Source organism: Cyprinus carpio, chromosome A23, assembly GCF_018340385.1.
Source record: "Cyprinus carpio isolate SPL01 chromosome A23, ASM1834038v1, whole genome shotgun sequence".
NCBI lineage: Eukaryota > Metazoa > Chordata > Actinopteri > Cypriniformes > Cyprinidae > Cyprinus > Cyprinus carpio.
In genome coordinates, this window is record NC_056594.1 from 14484099 (window position 1) to 14505235 (window position 21137).

At 35.9% G+C, this 21137-nt stretch overlaps 1 protein-coding gene across 2 annotated transcripts in view; it reads right to left on the minus strand.

Moving 5' to 3' along the window:
- Positions 1 to 21137, minus strand: part of LOC109113249 (zinc finger protein 385A-like) — an 82753-nt gene that overhangs the window by 49304 nt on the left and 12312 nt on the right. The window lies entirely within an intron of this gene.

A 21137-nucleotide genomic window follows, 5' to 3' on the forward strand; every position in this document is an offset into this window, starting at 1 on the left:
ATGCAGTAATAACGTTTTGAGTGAAAATTATCATTTTAATTCAAATTATTAAATGGATGCCACCTTATTGGGACAATAAAACCCTCCCTACACCGACCCTAATCCTAACCGATGCTTTATTTTCAACTTTTTGATTATTTCCTTAATTTTTATTGAAAATAAATGCCTTTCCGATGTGATATGATATTTGACTAGGAGGAAAAAAAAGTTTGGTATCTACGCCACTGATGCTGATGTCTGATAGCTGTTTTTTAAAGTGTTGACTAGCCCTATAACACGTTTGTGGGTGGAGCTAGTGTAAATAGTCTCTGCCAACAAGGCAGGCTATTTACACTTAGTGTAAATAGACACTACATTAAAATAATAGATTCAAAAAGAGTCAAAAAGGTTGAGAAACACTGCATTAGAAACATCTTTACTGTCAATTTCGATCAATTTTAAGCTTAATAAAAGTATATTTCTTTCTTTTTTTTTTCTTTTTTTAACTCAACGACTAAACTTTGCTGTTAAAAAGTAAATGATAACTGAGGGTGCAAGTTCCAAAATGACCACAAAGCACCATAAAAGAATCATTATGATTTTACATTCTTCTGAAGCAAAACAATAGCTTTGTGTGCAAAACCTATTTATGCACTAAAAACCAATTTATCCACTAAAAATGTTCTCATGAGAGTTCTACAAAACTAGCAAATAAACAAATTAAAGCCTTTTGAAAGTATTTTTTGATCTGGTCTACAAAACCGATCTAAATCATTCATTCACAAATAAGACTGATCAAGCTGTCATTCAACTCTCAACCTGCAGTGTTTAAAAGCTCACTACACTAAAGTGAAAGATTATTCAGAATAAAGCACTATTTTTATGATACTTTTATGGTTCTTTTGGGTCATTTTCAAAGCTTGTAAGCTCCAAAAGAGTGACCAGGTCCTGTATATTATTCAGAAGTTCTACTTGTGTGATCCATAGAAGAAATAAAGTCATACAGGTTGTAACAACATGAAGGCAAGTAAATGTTTTCATCTTTTGGTGAACTAATCCTTTAAAACTGAGAGAAGCAGACACTGAGAAATACAGAGATGAGAGTGAAAGAGAGCAAGAGAAAAAAATCAAGCAGGGAACTGGGTTAGTCTGAAAGCATATTCTCTTTGAACGTAAAGGTCCCAAAGGCAGCGTGCGAAAGAAAAAGCAGAGGAAGACAGAGAGAGGGGAATCCTGATCTGCTTCTATGAATCTCACACTTCAACGCCACTCTCCCTGAATACTGTCACCTAATATAACTTACTGCAGAATAGTTCAATTCCCAGAAGGAAGTGTGTTCATTTAACATTCATCTAGCGCTGACTGAATCGCACACTGAGCAGTGAGAACCAGCTATTAAGTCATCCTTAGGCTACTTGTCTTCATCTAGAAAATACATCCACAGCTCCAGGAGGGTCTAATCCACATTTAACCTTGAGTGTGTACAGCATGTACTGTATGGTTTTTCATGTCTCCTTCCTACACACACACACACACACACACACACACACACACACACACACACACACACACACACACACACACACATATATATATAGATATAGAATCACACATCTTCTGTAACACATGCTTAAATCCAACAAATGTGTACAGGCAGTCTCTTAATATAAAGACTACAGCTGACCTTGCAGTCCAGCTGAATGGAAGAGAAGAAAGGTGGACCACTGACGTGTCCTCTCCTCTAATCTCTTCCACTGTGTTGTTTCCTTCTCTCTGCATTTTTACAGTGTCTTTTCCTCCTCTCCTCACTACAGTTTTGTTCCTCTTCTCTTTACAGTTTTGTTTCCTCTTCTTCACTCCTTTTTACAGTTCAGAATGAATCAGTGAATCATTTTTACTGTCCTTATTTTCCTTTTTTTCTCCTTTCCTTTACTTTCATCTTTTACTGATCTCCTCTGCTCTTTTTAATACTTCTATTGATACTTTCCTTTTTCACCATTTCGTTTTCTTACCTCTCCTACCCTAATTTTTACTGTTTTTTCCCCATCTCTCCACCACTCTTTTTCAGATTTGGCTTCCTCTCCTTCACTGTAATTAACACACCTCTCCTTTTTGTGTGTGTGTGTGTGTGTGTGTTTCGTCCTCTCTTTCCTTTCCACTGTTTTGTTTCCTCCTCTCCTCTCCTCCACTATCTTGTTTCCTTTTCTCAACGCTGCACTAACAGTTCTGCAGAAAAAGAAGGGAAGCAGAAAGAAAGGTGAGTGTGATGGAGAGCTCTACAGAGGTGTAAAAGTGGAAGTTTGCTGATTCCGCTTTTTTCATTGTTATTGTGCTGCATTTTTTTTAATGAGTCAACTGCCCTCTCTCTGCCACATAAAGGCCTGATTGAATGTGGCATCCCATTATCATGTAAAAGAGCCCGGCTTCATCTTTGAGCTGCTGACTGACAGCTGATATCATCTGAGTAATAACACTCTAGACACACACTCACAAACAACTTGACATGACATAAAATAACGTAACATACATCCAAAAATGGTTGGAGCTGGTGTGAGTAAGTATGGAGGGGGCGGTGAATCTTCTCTTCAGTTGGCTCCACCATGAAGAGTCTTCTGGGATGAGAGCTGTGTTTCGTGCACTGTTAGACTGTGCTTTAGACTATTACACAACACTGCGCAAGAATCCTCTGTGCGCACACACATACACTCAGGTGGGCAGTAGAACAGAAAGGCTAAGCGGACAGCAGAAAGGTTACATGTGGTGTGAGCCAGGAGAGGAGGAAAGAAACTGCAGACACTGAACCCAACAGAGCGCAACGTACAAGAGTTCGTGGAGCTACTTTAAAATTTGAGGAGCTTGTAGCTTGACAAGCTTTAAAGATCAACAACAGTCAAGCTACTCTACTGAAAAAGAAACAACAAAAACTACTAAAAGTAGCAAATTATACTAAAGTTCTTAACGTCAATATATTTTTAAATTGAAATAAATAAATTACATATGTTAATTATATGATCATTTTGAAACATTAAAAAGCATCATTTAATTAATCAAACATACAGTAAAAACAGTAATTATTATTACAATTTCAAATAACTTTTTGCTCTATTTTAATATTTTTAAAAATATCATTTATTCCTGTGATGGCAAAGCTGAATTTTCAGCATCATGTCAGTGTTTAGTGTTACATGATCCTTCAGAAATCATTCTAATATGCTGTTCTGCTCAATAAGCATTTCTTCATATTGCCAAAACAGTTGTGCTGCTTAATATTTCTGTTGAAAATATAAGATTCTTTGATGAATAGAAAGTTCAATAGAACAATTCATTTTAAAACAGATTTTTTTCTGACAAAGCAGAAGACAAATTTAATGTATCCTTGCTGATCTTTCTACATTATTTTGTAAAATAACTGTATATCACTTTCTAAGTATATTATTGAAAAAGACATAAAATGCTGTCTGCTCAGGAATTGAACGAATCATTGAATCATTTTAACTGGTTCACTTAAATGAATCACCTGAGCAATCAAATTCACTAAAATAATAATATTTTCCAATGTGTGAATGCATAACTGTTTAATTACATCAGTTTACTCAGCTGTAAATAGCAATATAAAACTTATATAACACTACAGTGCTAATTGCTGGAAAATTAGCTAGTTACTGCCATTAGCTGTTGTGCTTATACGCCCCTCGCACACATCTGGGTTGGTGCATCATCTCTGCAGTACTGTTCACTGCCTGCTTTTGTATCGAGAACGATTCTTCCCCCTTCACTCTTTTCTTTCAAACTCCTTTACTTCCTCCTTCCTGCATCACTGAACACCCCTCCTCTCTCTCGCTCTCTCTCTCTGCAGTAAATGATGATTGAGCAAACAGCACACTGGAGGAGGGTTGCAGAAAAGATGGTTATCTGGCCTTCACATGCTGCGCATCCCAAATCAACTACCTCTCTCTTCTTCTCTGTGATTTTCTTCTCTCTTTCCTCCTCTAACCTCCTTCATTTTTTTCTTCTATGGCTTTGGAGATAAACAGTGGCAGCATGCAGCATGTGACACAGTGTATACATTAACCCCAATCTCCAGCTTACCCAGGAGAGACGGCTGAGAAAGAGAGGGCGCCGTGTGGAAAATGTCCAATGATGGGCTGCCCCTGAAGGTCCATGTTCACCTGTAGGTACATTTTCAATGCTTCTGTGACTTTGATGTTTCTCCTCATAGCCCAGAAGCTGGGTTTAAGGCAGGAAGAGGAGGAGCAAAAGAGGAAACACCAGATGAAAGAGAAGGACTGCAGTGTTGTTACAATCCCACTCCACTACGAAAGACATTTGGCATCTGAGCTGTCACTTCACTACTGCTGTAAACATCAATGGGGGTTTGAAGGCGACCCTGGGACTGTCTCATATCTAGTGTTATTGCTGGAGGAGTTAGTCTTTGTTTCATTGGGGGAAAATAGCTGTTTACTGTAAAGCTCTTTTGAATAGCTCATCAGCCATTAAAGGGATAGTTCACCCAAAAATTTAAATTTGATGTTTATCTGCTTACCGCCAGGGGATCCAAGATATAGGTGACATTGTTTGCAGTCTGTCAGTCATATAATGTAAGTGGATGGGAATCAAAAAAACATACACAAAGTAAACCAAATTGAACCCTGCGGCTCGTGATGATACATTGATGTGTAAAGACACAAAACGATCGGTCTGTGCAAGAAACTAAACAGTATTTATATCATTTTTTACCTCAGGTTTTTTCCTGAGTGGACCATTGACACCTAAAAGAGATTGTAGATAGAGTGTCAATGGTCCGTTTGAGAGATTGGTGGTGGTAATGCACTTATAAGTCTGCGATCCACCATAAAGCAAGAAGAAGATGATGCGTCAGGCAAATTATAAGGTGATATTAAATGGATAATGCACCCAACCTGTATGACTTTCTTCTTTTGTTTTCATCAAATTAAATAAAAACAAATAAAAACATAAAAATAATAACAAAAAATAGATGAAATAATTAATACATCAAAATAACAAAAATAAAACAAATAAAGACATGAAATAAATACTTAAATACAAAAATATGTAAAAATCAAACAAAAAGAAAAAACACATACAAAAATAAAAAACAAATAAATCAAATAATATATACAGAAAACAAATTAACTACATAAAAACAAACCAATAAAAATAAAGACGAATAGAAATAAATACAAACAAATAAATTCTGCCATCAGTCATCAAGTAATACAAGTTTGAAGTAAAATTAGGGTGTGTAAGTGATGACAAAATTTGAATTTTTGGGTGAACTATTCCTTTAAGAGCTCTTCTAGTCTTGTCACAGATAACCATGTTTACTGTTTCTCCTCCTCTCCTCTCTCCTCTGCCCACACTCAGATAGGCATGAAATCAATGACTCCGTACAACTCATGTGGATTAAGAGGAAGCGGCCACATGTTTTTCATAGTAGAGAGGATATTAGCCAGCACTGCAAACTTACGGCAGTTAGAAGATGGTGGTCCTTCAAAACCTCATCACTTATATCAACTCAAGAATAGGTCTTTACACTGGTCTTGATCTGGTGTGCATTCCACCTGCACCATGAAGGACACTGAGGGCAAAGTCATTCATCGAAATCTCACGCTTGTGTGCCGCTCAATGATGTCGATTCAATCACGCGGGCCATTAAATTGATCCGTATGTGTGATCAGTCTTGCGTGGGGCAGACACAACAGGCAACGGAGTCCATCAAGTCCCCAGTAATTCTCACCATAATGGTTTCCCACCACAAATGAAAAGATCAGTCCTTTCTTCTAAATCCCTGTGTGTTTGTATCAAACATTTACAGCTGCTCAGAGATCACCTTCATGCCATTCAATTAACCTGTCTAAAGGGCCAGTTTATCTGCTACAAATATCCTTGAAGTAATTCCCTTCTCAGCCTGGGTGGAACAAACTGAAGAAGTCAGAGTTTCTGATTCAGTGAATATTGATGTGTACTGTACCTCTGGCCACCACTGACATATGTAGGTAACATGGCCACTGATCCAGAATAATGCCAGGCTTCATCCATGTTGTGAACAACTAGGCACAGGAACGGAGACAAAAAGGGGTGCTCTCTCACCCAGTCAATGTTTTCAATTTATCCTGGTTTTTACTCATTCTGCATAAGAATCAATGATAAGGCAATGATTAGTTTACAGTATAAAATAATTCAAAAACAAATGAAAAATAAATTAACTTAAACAATGTCTTATATAGACCTCTTTATTAAGGAAAAACTTGAATCTCTGAATTTTAATTCTAATTTTTAAAAAATATTTTGTAGGGTCAAAAAATGTCTAGGCAGTAGGGAAAATCTAATTAAAAGGTTAAAATAAATATATATATATAAATGAAAAAAAAAAAATATATTAATATAATATATATTATATATATATATATATATATATATGTGTGTGTGTGTGTGTGTGTGTGTGTGTGTTCAAATATGAGGTTATTACGATTTGAATATAGTTTAAAAAGTATTTTATTCTTGTGTCATTACTCCAGTCTTCAGTGTCACATGATCCTTCAGAAATCATTCTAATATGCTAATTTGGTGCTCAAGAAATATTTTGTTTCATCATCAATGCTGAAAATAACTGTGCTGCTTAATATTTTTGTGGAAACAGTGATATATATATTTTTTCAGGATTCTTTGATTAATAGAAACTTTCACTTTTACCCATTTAATGTATCCTTGCTGAATATAGTTTATTTATTTATTTATTTATTTTTTTAAATAGTAGTGTGTGTGTGTGTATATAATAACTAGTGTACTGGAAAATGTTAGTACTTTTTACTTGATAACAACACCACACAACATTATTAATCAAACAAAAATGATTTTTTTTTTTTTTTTTTTAGAAAATGGCACAAATGTTTTCAAAAATTTATGAAGCCAACCAGTTTTCCATGTGTTTTAAACGAGATTTTGAAAATGATCCTTCTGTTTTTTCAAACATCCTTATTTGTCACTGACCCATAAATATTTCTCTCTTCTTTTTTTCCATTCTCATCTCTTTTATCTCAGTCCTCCGTGTTGATTTTGGTTTCTCTTTATCTGTCTCCTCAGTCTGTCTCCCTCCACTGCTATTTAAGGCTACATCATGTCTCTCTGGTAGCACAGGACGTACACATGCACATATAATTTAATGCACCTTGGAGGTCTCCCGGGCTTTCCGGCTGGGCTGTGGTGCATGTTGTCAGAATGTGAGATGCACATTTTCCTTTGGAGTGCGAGTGAAGAGCTGGGTATGGAGGGGAGAAATGGTGGCGGAGATCCGAGCAGCCCGTTAATTTGGCTGGGAATGAGGGGGAGAGAGACAGAAGGGAGAACGGCTGCATGTAATGGAATGCAGCTCTGCAGTGCTGTCTGCTCACTGTGGGGCACCAGGACGGACCGATATGACGCTTCTACAAAACGGATTTCGAATCATGAGAGCCCTCAGCCTTCTCTTTTGTCCCCGCTTCTATGTGCATTTTCACCCCCTCTCTCTCCAGTTTTCCCCCTCCCTTCATACTTGCCTCCATGTCTGTGACTGCGGCAATGCAGGGCAGTCAACTGGAAAATCCACTGACTGTTTCTGACAAAAATAGAGGGGGTGACAGAGAAAAGATAGATGGCAAAAGAAATTAAAAAGAGAGAGAAATTGGATGCAAAGAAAGAGAATGGAAACCACATCAATAGCAGGGAGAGGGATTTGAAAAGAAGTTTTATAATAGGTCACAGGTTTTGAGCTGCAGGTGGTGACCAGGACATCACGCACCTATTTTTCCAAGGGCCAGCAGTGCAGTCCTAGCTCACTTGGTGGCCTAAGCAAAATAAGACATGACTAAAGGAAAAATAAATAGTTTTAAATAACTTTGTATTTCTTTTGTGCAACTGTAAGATGGGAAAGTTCAGTTTAGTTTCATACTAGTTTAGTAAGAGTTTAATATCCAAATAAAACCAAACCCCATATAATATTAAATCAATTATTATGCAGTTGTATATAACATATTCAAGTATTTATAATATTCATAATATTACAAATACTTCAATAAAATAAAATTATAAATTAATTAATAATAATAAAAATATATAATTTAATTTGTGTGTGTGTGTGTGTGTGTGTATGTATATATATATATATATATATATATATACAGTATATACACACAATATTACAAATTGAATATTTTATATGTATTGTATTTTATATTTTTAATAATTATTATTACATTTATAATAATATTTAATAATAATAATAATAATAATAATAATTTAATAAAAAAATAATTTAATACTTAACAGGTTAAAGCAAATAATGATGACATCGCTACATGGGTTTCAAAGTTCTGTTTAATAGCTCCCTAATAAATAAAACCTAATTTTAAATAAATGTATATGCATTTATATATAATATTTTAAGAAATTCATAATATTCCTAAAAATATGTATAAATATTTAATAAATAAATGAAAAATAAAAATGTATTATTATTATTATCATTATTCTTCTTATTATTATTATTATTGAAATATTTTCTATATTTATTAAATACCATTTGGAGCATTTTCAAGTTAAAGCAAACTGTAAGGAGAAAATATTTTTGAGGGAAAATCCACTTGTTTCACAAATCTCCTGCACAGTGGCACCTGAGTGTGCTGGCATGTTTGATGAGATCTGATAAAAGGGCACCGTGGGTTCACTGCACCTGCCAAATGCTGAATCAGCATCACACAGCACTTCCTCTTCATCTGCTACATCAAAGATCGATTAATATTTGATAAGCCAGTACTCTTTTAACTAAGATCATACTGGCCAAACCTTCCACCTTCAGCAATTACATGCATAGGATAATAGGGTCTGAATCTGGTGAGTTGGAAACTGAATGAAATGGGATGAAAGTGGAGCAGGTTTGGGGTTTACATATCTTCTAAAGGGTTAAGGGACAAAACACACATTTATGTGCTGAAACTCCACACACAAACATGGCACGACTTTCGACCTTGAGTGATTGTCAGCAAGGCAAATGCCTAAACATGTCATTTTGTACCCCGCTTTCCCTTTCCTTCCTCTGTCTCTCTCCCTGTCGCATTAGCCTTTGAGGCTCCACACTGTGAAGGTCATCCTCCCTGCAGCTATGGATTACACAGGCGCGCACACACAAGCAGAATTAGATACTGTCCTTGAGGCGAGGTCTGCCTAACGCCGTCCACCTCCACCAAGGTGTTAATGTTGGCGAGGCATTGGGATTCACCCAAGAATACAGAGCATATGAGAGTCAATGACATATGTCAGCAATAAAAATAAATAAATAATTAAAAATCATTTGAAAAGGAAGTTTTCCTGTTTTTTTATGACTCTTTATAATTATGTTGACTTTAAAAAACAACTTTCATGCCATTTTCAAAAAAGGTTTCAATATAATAGCTTGTGTGCCAATTAAATAAATCAATAAATAATAAATTCCTTGCACCTAAAATACATGTGATTATCCTAATACAAAAATTATTAAAGTGTTTTATATCTCTTTTTAAATACATATATATATACATAGATATATACATAAAAATAAAAATAGATAGATAAACATATAAAAAAAATAAAAACACTGAAGGGGTGTATTCATGTCACTGCATTCTAATGTTACTAATAATGTTACATACTAATAAAAAAAAGAGCATTGGGTCACAGACCCATGAATATGCTGCGTTTGCCAAATTCTACAAAGCTGTTTCTTAGTAGTCAGCCTCTCTGATTTTGGGAGAGTGAATTTACTTTATTGGGGTTATTTTTGTTTTGTTTTGTTTTTTTGCACAGCATGGAGGTCCTTATGTAAGTGTTCTGAAGTTACATTTCTAAGTACATAGAGAGTGACAGAAAATTAAGCCCAAAATAGATGCATTGTGGGAGAACTCCACCATCAAGCACCAGAGAGCAGTATGACTCATGCCAACCCCATTCACGAGTAATACGGTCTCTCTCTCTCAGCTCCGGTCTGTATCAAAAAACCCCTCAGAGCTGCAGCAACACATCTCACATGTACTTCACAATCCCCATTTTTTCTTCCTACTCAAGTTCAAAGACACTCATCACTTTTCATCATTTCTCTATTTATGAACAACAGGCAATTTGGGCCTCCGGGGAGAGCGGGAGGACGGATGGGTGTGAAGGGTCTTGATTAAATGATTATGACTCCTTAGAGTAAGCTAGCGGCGGGCCTCGACTGCGTTCTGTGATGAGCTGAAGGTGGACAAGGAAGGTTGGTCTAGCACAGGTTCTCTCTGCTGTCCACTGCCTGCTGTGACCTTAATTTGTTCTGTCTTGAGTCAGTACACCCACTGGGCGGCTGATGGACCTTCAGGGAACAAAAGAAGAGCTTAACAGAAGCTAGCATCCTAGCAAGCTGACGTGTGTGTCTCCAAAGCAAAGAGAGAAGCCTAAGTAGAAATGACAGAAGAAGAAAAAACAGGGAATGAGGTTTGGGTATAGGAGGAACAAAGCGCAAATTCATTTCCCAAAGCTAATCCGCTAATGAAGATATGTAGTGGTGTGAGTGCTGTGATTATTGGGGTGCCACAAAGATGAATCACTTCCATCGCCCAATATAGCAACACTTATGTGGAGATAGACAACAAAAACACAGGAATGTGGTGGCTGAGACCTTATTTAGTGCCTCTTTACCGATGCAGTTCTGTATCATATGCTCTTTAATCCAATCCGGTGCCAGTGCAAAGATATTTTGTGCTTAATTCCATGAAAGGCCATGTATATGAGATCAGCGCTAGCCGTTTTGTAGTGAGGATTGTGAATTCTCCAGCAGCTCTTGCTGTTGTCTTCGCTCTGCAGGGGCTGCTGCTTCATTCCATTTGCTAAGCTAATTTTATGGAAATGGCCCACGTCTTTTTCCTCAAGCCGCTTTGCTGTTTTTCATCACAGAGTTCTCACAAAACGATGCAGGGGAGCATAGTGCTGTTGTTTGAGCTGTCAATGGACCAGTGATGGAGGGCTTTGGAGAGAAACCAAGAAGCCCAGGTCTTATGTGCTTTTCAAGACAATACTATAAACTGCCTCTGCAACTCAAGTGGAAGATCATAAACACTTCAACTTTCACAAAGTTGAACAAATAAATTTGAACAAATAAAATAAATGTTCACTTATCAACAAAGTGTCTTGGTTCAATGACTCACAAACACACACTCACTTGTTACCCCTTACGAAAAATAAGTTTATTCAAGTGTGCTATTAGTATACTTATTTTAAACTTAAAAAAGGAAAGTATGCTTTTAGTTTACTTTTTATGTACTTCTCAGAAATGAGCTTTATGTACTCCTCAGAAATATACTTAAAATGACATTTTAGTATACTTGACTTATACTTACAAAAAGTCTTAATATATTTGAGCTATACTTGTGCTCCTAGAATCCGTGTTTTCATTGTTATACGGTAGAGGGCGCTAGTACACACCTTCTGTACCGAATTTCCAAAAAAACACAAGTGAAGAAGAAAAAGAAACAACAGATACTAACACATGTATTGATTACAACTGACATGAAACAGCATCAAAACTGTAACGTTATGGAATAAAACGTCGACAGATGAAGAGGTAATAGTTACAGTCAAGCTTTGGGGTGTTGATTGACTCCATCTACGTTCTGATTATCATTCTGAATCCAATTCATAGTATTTTTTCACCTTTTTGTTCAAAATGTTATTTATTTATTTATTTTTTATGAAACCCACATTAAAGTGTGCGTGAAGCTAGAATATAATGTTTTTTTTATAAGCAGATAGCCTGTTCTTTCTTAGATATTCATATTACAAAATATATACAAATTTAAATCTAAATAGGGACATAGTAGTATATGTAAAGTATGATGTAAAGTTCACTTAAAGAAAACTTACTTCCCAAGGAGTATTGAAACAGTACACTTACAAGTATACTACTATAACACTGATATTTCTATACTTGCTACATAAAGTATACTTAAAAATATACTTGAACTTTACTTAAATATACTTAATAAAATAAACTTGAAGTATACTACTTTTTGGTAAGGGGTACCACATACTGGTATAACAAAATCTTTTTTGTGAACTGATTCAAAAGAATGAAGAATCAAGTCACTGGGATAAATAAAAATAAATAAATGATTTCAGATGAATGGCTCACACACACACACACTCACTTGTAGCCAAATACTGGTGTAATAAAAAAAGCCAGTGAAAGAATCAGTGAATGAATCTAAACAAATATTTTGGTAAACTGATTCAAAAGAACCAAGTCATTTAAAGTGAAGAAAAGAAACTAAGCAAAGAAAAGAAAAGAAAAGAAAAAACATAAAAATGAAAGCATGATCAACACTCAATTAAATTCATAACATTTTCTATTTAATAAAGAAGAAAAAGGTTTTGACACTGCCTTCATCAATGTGTCTAATGAAATTAATTAAACAGAAAGAGATTTGTACTATTTGTATACAGACAATCATGTTCTTTTTGTGATTCATATTAATGTGGATCTACCTATTTTAAAAAATATATATCAAACAAGACAGCACTGTATAAAAATGTGTTTTTTTTTCTTCTTAAATTAATAAAAATTCCTAACACTAATGAGGGCAGTTCTACTCAAGGAAAAAGTATTTTTTTCATTAAAAACTTAACACCAAAGGCAGACCAAAGTGTTTATAATTCATGGATATACCTACACAAGGAAGCTGAAATATCAGTCATACTGCTTGGAAAGGTTTCCTTACTCATCGTTGGACCTAGCTAGCCATGTGGGCCTGGTGCACCTAGCCTAATATCTGCAGAGGCATGTGCACACAACGCACACACCAGCGCATTTACCTCGTGGGCAGGGGCAGGTCTGAGCACAGTCCCTCCATATCCTCTGCCCTTTGCCATATCACAAAATCAGGGAGGAGGGGAAGCGAAGAGGAGGTGCAGGTGTGCATACCACAAGTTCCTGACTGGCGCATCACTTTTTTTTTTTTTTTTTTTTTTACCAAGGAAGCTAGCTACGGGCTAGCCAATGACTCTATGGCACCCATTCAAACACTGCTGTAATATCCACATTCACACTCAGACACATGTCCTCCTTTTATCTCCCTCTAACATACACACACAACTTTCAGGCAGGTCTGAGCCTCTTTTAATGATGGATTCACAATAAACATTCAGTAATTTGGAGCCTGAATGAACATAATGTGACATTTGGGCACATAACTCTAGACGACAGAGGGTCAAGCTAGTCTCCATGCCAAAACAATCACACTACAACAGTTTGTTCCCACAAGCTGTCAGACTGATCAATACCTTAAGGGTAAAAAAAATAAAAATAAAATGATGTGCTTGAATTTAACTTCAGACTGAACCTTCCTACAAGTTTTAGACATAAGCTACAATGCATTTATATGTAAAGTTAATATGAAATCAAAACTGATCATATTTACTTTCTTAATAAAAGTTTTATTGTGCCTCTGAAACAACTGTCCTTTCTGGCTGACATAAAGCACTCTGGGTGTACGTAAAGCTCACTTTTCCAAGTCAAATTATTGAAATTTTGATGGGTAAATAGTCCAATTTTGGTGACTATATATTTTATAAGTATATATTTTACTTTACAAAACTGTATGCCATTAAATCCTAAATTGTTATTTAAAAAATACATTTTAACCATTCAAATCTTTTTGTTACTGTAAAAGTTGTACAACAGGAGATAACATTATGGCTATGTATCATAATGAATTGAACTGTAACAATAACAAAGATCTGCATAAACAAAAAAACAAAAACAAAAAACACCAGCAGGGAGACACTAAATAAAAGCATTTTATTTCTACATCAAATCCAACATAATATGCAACTGCAATGCAAAAAATCAAAAAAAGTTTTTAAAAATAAATAAATTAAATAAAAATAAATCAAAAAAAAAAAAAAATAACTAAAAAAATAATAACTATTAAAAAAAAAATTTATAATTAAAAAATGTGGAAGTGCCCTTTACTTATAAACTATAAAAATATAAAATAAGTATACATATATCCCTTATAAAAAAAAATTATTAAAATTAATACAAAAAAAAATTCCATAAAATCAATACAATAGTATTTACCATAAACAAAAAAACACACTAAAAAAAACATATACTTTATTTTCTCCCTAAATTTCCTTCTATTATTTTTTTATTTTACAATATATTATATTACATTTGTCTTTAAACACAATTTCTTTCCACAAAATATTGTACGGAAACTTACAATTGGCTATTAAAATTTTTAAATAATCCAAAAAATGTTATAGGACAAAAAGCAAGATTTTCCTGGATATTCTGCTTCTTATATGCTCCAAGGAGGAAAGAAGAAAGAACTCACATCACACATGTATCAATTGAAATGAGAGTAAATACAGGCTGACAGGAGTGTCATTTTTGGGTGAACTATCCTTAAGGCATATAGCAAGACACGTTAATCCAGAGTGACTTACAAAAAGTGCTTCAGTTTCCATGTATGAACCCATCCAGAAAGGGTATTAAGATACTCAATAGTCTTGTCAGTTGGCTTGGAGGAGAAATTTATCCCTCTCTGCTGCAAGCTATCACATCTCTAGCCCTCCCTCATTTCCCCCTCCACGCTCCCAAGCATCGACCTTCCAGAATTTCAAGGAGAATTGATTTTGTTCCTCTTTTTCGAAACATTAACAACAGTGGGAAACAATGTAATACCAGCTATAAACATCTACAGACATTCTTTCCTTGAATGGCAAAAACTGTATTTTCTCTCCTCACACACACACACACACACACACACACACACACACACACTTCTCCCTCCCTCAAAAACCTGGCGATATAAGCTTCATAATTCATCCAGCCATCCAATTTGTCAGGGATTTGCGCTCAAACTATTGATAAATGTGTGCTGTTTGTGGACGGATGTATGTATTTATCATCCGCTCTGGTTGGCGTATTTCATAAACTGCCTTATTCAAAGGATGACCCCATCGCTGGTATTGTATAGTCAGGCTTTTATGATTTGTTTGCTCTCTGAGTCCTGTCTACACAACAAAATAAACCATAAAGCAAACGCGGAGGCTCTGTAACAAAGCCAGAATCCAGTCGACCATGTGCATCACAGCAAACACATATACCAGGAGCGGATTTTGTTAGAAAACACCCCATGTTATAGGATCCAACAGAGGGCTGGCCGTGTACTTTAAAGTGCAGCTCTACTGGACACCTGGCACTAACACACACTATGCTTAAACCATTAGAGAATGTGTTTAGGCCAGCAATGAGGTGTAATGTGTGTGTATGTGTGTGTGTGGATGAAGATACAGTTGGGACCATTTCATTCAGTCTGCCTGGCCTCACACAGTCAGTAATGCATTTCCGCCTCCCAGAGCTCCTGTTATAGGCAATTCATTAGTGTCTGTTACACCCACTATTGACAGTCTTCTAGCACCCAGCCAGTCTGTATGTCCAGCTAAGAGTGATGGCTGCATTTGAAAGGGAGAGGGGAGAGGTGGACGGAGATGTAAGCGCTCGCATGGTGTGAAGCTCAAGTGCAGTTAACCTGCCATGGGGCGAAAAAATAAACTGACCTCCTACGATGCACACAGCTGACCTGTCTGGGAGAAAAACACACACATGCTGTTTTAGTGAGTAATGATTTCCCTCCTCGTGGCTAATTTATAACATCATTCCCACATTTCTTCAAACGTTTCTTGGCTCGTTCTGTCAGATATCGGATTTTCTTGATGGTTTTGTGGGGTGAAATCTCAACAGCTGAGACAAAAACAGAACCATTTACAGAGAACATAATGTTTGATTAGGTTATAAAATGGGAAGTGAATGTGCAGTGGCTAACCAGCAGTTGCTCAGCCAAACCTCTAGCAGGTGTTTAGCTTTAACGGGTGTGAAACAGCACATTAAATCAAACTAAAGTGTATCTGTATGAGAATGGAAAAACAGCATGGAAAGAACAGTTTGAGTTTCTCCAAGGTGAACAGCATAGGTGTGACAAGCTCTGCATGTTAAGCATTACACAGTTGTGCTGTAGCATTTAACAAGTCCTGCAACTGCTATAAAAGACTGTGGAAGTGATCAGTTAAAAATGATCCACAAAAAAATCCCTTAGCATACTTAGCAGAACATCCATGTAGTCGAAACAAATTTAAAACTACAATACTATATAAATATTACTACTAAAGTAACACTGCATAATAAAGCAGAGACAGTCTACTCATACATACTGTACATGAATGGGAGAAATCATAACCCTAAATATTCCCAGATCACAATTAAAAGGTTACTGAAACATAACTTTGGTCATTACAAATATGGCTGTTGAGTGCTCTAAATGGGCAAACGTGAGCTGTGATGTCATAGACAGTAGACAGTGGGAAAACTCTGTAAAGTGCCCTAAAAAAAAAAAAAAGGGTCAATGGTGAAACATTTATTATAATGTATAAGAACCATTGCAATTTATATACCAGATTAAACTGGTGACTGGTAATGAGCCATCAGTGGAAAAACATTCTTTTGCACACATAATGGTGTAGTTACATTATTGGCCAGTAGGCAAACTCTCTAAACATCAAACCAGCCAAACTCTGTAAACCTGGCTGGCTAAAAAGATCAGCCTAGACCAGAGCTGTTTCTGGTTTGACATGCAGATTGATCTGTAAAAATATGCTATTAACCAGCTATAATTATTAGCTAGAAGCCATGCTGCTCAAAACAAAACAACCAAAGATTCTAGTGTTTTCTACAGTACAGTACATCATTCTTAAGTAAAGTGCACTTAAAGATGAAGGGCAAGAGTCTAGATTAAATTAGGCTATAATATACAGCATTCGGACTGGGCTTTAGGGGACAGATCTCATAATTGCTGTGTCATTCTCTTCTAGCAATGCAGAGGAGATGAAAAAAAGGAAAAATGCTGAGCTTCTCAAACAAACACATTTTTTGTTTCACAGCCTCAAAGGACAGGTGAGTGTTAAGGTTGACCGTAGCAAAAGAGAGGAGGAGAGAGAGCAGGAAGAAAGAAGGTAAGGGGGAGGGGATGTATGACAGATAACCAGGTAGACAGGAAGCGTGAGAAGACGCCGTATCATAAAGACAGATGTGCTTGCAACAAATATAAAGTCAGAAATGCAGACAGACAGAGAGACATGCCAACACATCAGACGACCCTGGGCACTGTGCCTAAATGTCACAAAACATAACAGATCTCTCCAGGAGAAACAAATAAGGGACGGCATGTGTAAATACAGAGAAATATTCTCAGTCCTTCCTTCTGCAATGTCTGTACCAAGCTCAAACACTGCTGTTAAAGGAATACTTCTCCCAAAAATGTACATTTAGTCATTTCCTCACCCTCAAGTTACTTTGCTTCAAACTTCTGCTATTTGTTTATTTTGTGAAAATTCATGGGAACGGATACTTGTCAAACTCCAAAAATGACTAAATGTACTATGAAAGTAGTCCATATGAACTATATTCCAAGTCTACTTTAGTCATATACCTTTTGTGAGAAACCTACCAAAACTCTCAAATCTCATTCACTTTTGCGTATATTCAAATACGGTTCATGAAAGCATGTTGTGCCAGGTTTAATATTAGTAATTCCTATGTCTATCCATTAATGCCGAAAAAATAAAATAAAAATCTGACTAAATCATTAAAATTATCAGAATAAATTACAAACAAAACATTTCCAAGTTCAAGATTCCAAAATCACCACCTATGGGAAAACAGATGCTAACCAGAAATGAAAGTTTTTACTTACATTTTGGAAACTTGTTTCAATTTTTTTTCATTTTGTTTTTTTTATTCACAAAAACATATGTGGGTGCAACCCAGCAAATGGTGCTGAAATCCTAAGTGTGTCTCGCAACTGATTGTGTTACATGAAGTTGAACAGATTTAAAAGACCTTGGAATGCTGTGGTATAAATGATTTTAGGTAAATCATGACTAAAATTTCATTTTGGGGGGGTCTATTCCTTTAAATTAATTGCCTCTGAGAGCTTTACTTATCTGTATGTGAGCTCAGACAGGTGTGCAGGTGTGCATGGAGGAAAGTGGGGGACGTTCTGACTGGCTGGCCACAATGGAAACTCCTCACTGGGCAGGTGGCAGTGAATGCACATCGCAGTGCTGTTGCTCAGGTTACTCACCTCTCCTTTAGCAGCCAGCCCCACTCTTTGTCTCAGTCCTGCCGATGAAAACACTGGGGACCAGGCGGCGTGCCACGGCTCCACAGAGTCAATGTGTTTCTGTATGTGTGCATTTATGGCAGTGTCTTGTGGGGCTCAGCGTATCTCCGCTGTCTATAATGCAGTATATTTATGCCCCATTATCAGGGTCAGCTGTGTCTTCACCACTACTAGGAACAAATGTCTCAACCTGTTCACTTTTCAAATGCACACACACATGAAAAGATATGACAATTCAAACCCATTTACAATTAAAACACTGACAGCCAATCAGAATCCATCCGACTCTAAAGAGCTTGAGAATTTAAAGTGGCAGATGACATAACTGCAGTGTTCGCTTATACTAAACAGAACATTATCATGCATTGGTGTGGATGCTAATACAGTTATTGTTTTTGAGCTAAAGAGCTAAAAGCAGGTGCAGAATAAAAACGGGGAAGGCGATCTGGTCAAGGTCATTCAGAGTATATTTAGATAAGGACTGTAAATGAGTCATCACACATACTCTGCTCCAAAAAGGAAGTTCATAAAAGGATTATTTTGCATCACACTACAGCTTGTATTATGTAGTGTGTTGTCTGCTGAAGTGTGTGACATCGTTTTTGTTTACTAGAGTGTAAAACAGTGCAGAGACATTGCGTCCTGAATACATCTGCAATCTAAAGGTCACCACAATAACAAAAAGTCTTTGTCTTAAAATACTAACAACAAATAAATTAGTAAAAAATTAAGATACAGGTCTGCATTATAGCAGAATGAATAATTTTGCTTTGCATGCAGCAATGTAATTTTTAAATCATATGCAGTCTTTAAACATGAGGTAAGAAGCACCAAAATCAAGTATTCATTTATAAATAGTCTGAACCTTATTTAAAAAAAGGTATGTAGATGGAAATGTGGTAATGAACACACAGATGCTGACAGAGTGCTTGAAAACATTCCTCTGTCAGACGTGACTGATTAGATTGGACAGATGCAGCTGTAATCAGATGGGTTAATGAAGCCATCAGCCCATCTCTCCAGTCACAAACATCATTTCTGCTTCTTTTGATGGGAACGGCCCAGCACGTCTGTGCTTGTCTGTTTGTTCAACGAGACCAAATTCAAGTACTCCGTCACAATTTTGCAACCCCTCGCACACAAAATAAATAAAAAGCAGGTTCTTAAGGTGGAATGCACCTTGAAAAGCGTTAGAAAAAAGTTGACAATTTAAATTCTGAAGAATAAGATTACATTTGTCATTTCAAATAAATCAAATGAATAATTTAATAATAAAATTAAATAAAATAATAATTTGATGAAATAATGCAAATTAAAGATTAAAATTAAATAAATAAAAAATAATTTGTTCACCTGTCATTCCAAACCTGACTTAACAAAAATGACCTTGTTTACGTGCAAGACAAAAGGAGAAGTTTAGCAGAATGTCCAAGCTGACCATTTACCCACGATGAAAGTAAATGGTGACCATGACTATCCTTGGACCCTGTCCATTCTGATAAATATCTCCTTTTGTATTCTAAAAAAAAAATAAAATAAAACATTATTATTGGAACAAAATGAGGATGAGTAAATCCTCAATATTTTCATTTTTAGTTGAATTATCCTTAAAAAGTCTAGAAAAAAGTGGTGCGAATACACACTTTTTTGTAAATTATTTTGTGTAATTTTAACAGAACATATTAGAAATATATAAAGCCTTCTATTCTAAAACATTTCACAAGCCAGCCCATTCTGCATGCTAGAGATGGTAAAGACATATATTTAGCAAACGTTAGGCTGATTGTGGTGCACAACCACATATTGTAACTATAAATCCTTTCTGTCTGTAGTAATAATGGCATATGCACACGCGCGCGCACGCGCACACACACACACACACACACACACACACACACACACACACACACACACACACACACACAAAGAGCAGACAGATCACACATTACAAGCCCTATAATCATTATGCTTGGCTCCCTGGAAAACATGCCCCGAGGAAAATGCCGGCGAGAAGTGTAGCAGCCCGGCTGTTAAATTAGCCCAGGCATGCGTTAAACAATGTGGCCTCAACTGGTGTTCCCTCACATAGCATTACACAACCAAAAACACAAAGTGACACTTTTACAGCACAGTAACACACAGGTATGCTACAGGTAAACTAAAAAAGACCCATTATCATGATCTAAAATACCGAAAGCTAAGACACACAATGACAACTGTCCGACACAGTGGTGTTTTTGAGTGCAGAGGCTATATTCACACAACCCCAGCAGGAATATGAGCTGGCTCAGATGCTGCAGCCTCTAGTCACCACACACACACACACACACACACACACACACATTTACAGCCTAGAGCAATGGAATGAACTCTCCAGAAGCACCCAAAAGACTGTTAAAAATTCTAATGCTCAACATTGATAACCTATCATTGTTATTTATAGGTTTAATTCCAGAACTGAATTTAGAGCTTATGATATATACAATTATAAACTCCTGAAGAAGATTTAAGGCTTGCAAATTCATAAATACACAAAATATCGGTACCATATCGGTTTTCTGCCAATATTAAATGTTCTTTTTATTCACTGTATAGGTGGACTTTTGATATTTAATAATGCTCATTTTCTATATTTTTACATTCAGATAACCTTTGCCATCATCTAACACACATTTGAAGTTAGCCTTTAAAAACAACAATAAACAACACTGTTAAATGTATTGTAAGTTTCAGTAAATTTCCAAAATAATGTGATGTTGTGATGCCTAAACTCATTTGCAGCAAATTAACTTGTAAAATTAGTCATTTAAATTTTTTGTGTGTTTTTTAAATATAATTTAATCATATAAATAAAAAAAAATTATATCCATCATTTATTGTAATAAGCCATAACATTAAAATAATTATCAACATATC